Source organism: Eutrema salsugineum, unplaced genomic scaffold (assembly GCF_000478725.1).
Source record: "Eutrema salsugineum unplaced genomic scaffold, Eutsalg1_0 scaffold_4, whole genome shotgun sequence".
Classification (NCBI taxonomy): domain Eukaryota; kingdom Viridiplantae; phylum Streptophyta; class Magnoliopsida; order Brassicales; family Brassicaceae; genus Eutrema; species Eutrema salsugineum.
In genome coordinates this window covers 2,639,476-2,642,130 of record NW_006256686.1, presented here as the reverse complement: position 1 = coordinate 2,642,130, position 2,655 = coordinate 2,639,476, and positions in this window count along the sequence as shown.

Genomic DNA, 2,655 nt, shown 5'->3' with positions numbered 1-2,655 from the left:
ATATATACTATTTAGAGAAAAATATTTTTTTAAATTGTTTTTTTTTGGAAAAATATTTCTTAAGTTTAATTTTCTTTTCGGTAAGCGTTTAATTTTACCCTCACAAATAGAAATGTGGGAGGATTACTGTACTAACCTTTAAATGTATCTTTATTATTTGTTTGGCATACTTTTATTTTTATTACGAAACTAACCTAGTATACCCAAAATACCCCTTTTGGCTTTGATGAAAAAATCCTAATTACAAAAATGCCATTATTTTTTTTGTACCACGTAGGCAAAAAAGTAGCGCTTAAAAAACGATAAGTCTACCAGGCTTTAACGGTAGAGTTATCAAATTTTGGTCAACGCAATATTTTGGATGGCAGAGTTGTTAGGACGATGGTAGATTTATTCGATAGATTTGTTGTTATGTATCGCACACTTATCCAATGTGTTGGTAAACTTGTTAAGGAAATCGTTGATTTACTCGCATAGTTGACTTTGTCGGTAGATTTGTTGACAATGGGGTAGATTTAATACCCGAATTGGTAGACTTATTTCCTTTGGTGGTAAATTTATTTACAAAAATTTATCATAACTTGACGGTAGATTTATCTTTTTTGTGGTAAATTATTTATGGAATTGGTAGAGTTATATCCAGTTGGTAGATTTTTCACTCTTGTGGTAGATTTTTATGTAATGTGGTAGATTTAAATTCAAGTAAAAATTTGGTGTTTTCATTTCGTTAAGTGGTAGATTAACTGTTACATGAGGTAGACTTATAAAAAAATTGATAGATTTTTTGTTTTTTTAGTAGATTTAAGAGCCGTTGGTAGAGTTATTACACGTATGGTAGACTTCTATTGGGCTTCATGTGGTATATTAAATAATTTTGGTATTTAGTCAGATAACCTCGATCTGGTAGACATTTGTGGTGCTTGATGGTAGACTTGTGTCTATGGTAGAGTTATTTACAATGCTTGAGGTATATTTAGTTGTAATGTGTTTGGTAGACATTTGACTCTTTGGATTGAAATTATTTATTTGCTGTAAATGTATTCTGCAATCTACGAAAAAACCAAAAATGTGGTAAACTTGTTTTGGAGTGTCGTATGTTAAACATGTTTTGTACATATGGTAGACTTGTTCCATGGTTATATTTGAGTTGGTTTTGTTACCATTGACGTTTTCTTTGCATGAGTTTGCTGAGATTATGTCGGTTAACTGTGATTCGATCACAGATGATTATTAGTATTTACGGTATATACGCTACAAGCAATAGTCAAATATTTCTAACATGAATATTTTTTCTATGATAATTTTTTTCTCTAAGATAACTTTGTTTTTCATATTAATCTTGAACATATATATCATATTAGTTCACTTAAACATTTATCTTATGTCCTTTTTGTTTTTGTCTATAATAACCATCTCTTAACTTATGATCTTTTGATATTGATTTTTGAATATTTGTTACATTTAACTCTATTTACATAAACCCTTACAACATCACAATGTCAAATAATTTTAGTAATGTGTTTTGATTAAAATTTTATTCAGTTAGGATATACATCATAAAGTAAAGAAAATAAATTAAATTGAATAATAACATTACTAGCAAATGTGGTAAAAATGTGAAATTTTTGGGTCAATGTTTTACGATAAATATAATTTAAGAAAAAATATTATCATTTAAAATCTAATTATAATTTTTACAAATATAGATATATCATCAATTTAATAATAATACTATTATTTCAAAACAAATCTACCAAATGCAAATCTACAATTCATAGTAAAAATACGTCGGATTGATGCTGGATATCCCATCAGAGATTTGTTCACCATGGCAAAGCTCATAATCTGTCAAAAAAAATAAACAAATACTGTCATTCGTATATAAAATTCAAATATATACGACTGATAAATCTACCATCAAAGAACTAATAAAACTACCAAACCACATATAGTTTTTCAAATAAGTTACCATCAAATGACTAATAAATCTATCAAATCACATTGTTTTCAAATAAGTCTACCATCAGATGACTAATAAATCTACCAAACCACATTGTTTTTTAAATAAATTTACCATGAAATAACTAATAAATCTACCAAACCACATATCATTTTCCAAATATATCTACCATCAAATAACTAATAATCTACCAAACTACATACATTTTTCAAATAAATCTACCATCACAAGTTATGAACTTTACAACTAAAAAATACAATATCGTTTTCTAAATATATCTACCAAACTTACCTGAAACAAAAAAAATTAGGGTTACGGTTTTTACAAAAATACTTACGCCGCCGACAACCTCCTCGACACCACCATTCCACCGAAACAACGTCTATCCGCTGTGGTTGTGTGCGATGCGGCGAGAATGCCGCTTAAGAGTCATGGTCTCACCGCTGTGTCGTCACTCGATTTGTAACCCTCGGTGAAGGACACCGTCAAAAGATCCAAGCGATTGAGCATTGCTGCGACTTCATAGAAATGGAGGAGAACTAGAGGAAGGTCTTCAGTCCAGTGGTAGAAGGTGGAAGGATCTAGACTCGAGGGAAGCACAATGCTCAAAGATAGGGACAAAATCGCCATCTTAAGGGATGTGAGATGTGCACTTGTGCCATCAGACGATTCTTGCCTGATCCTATCTTCTGTCT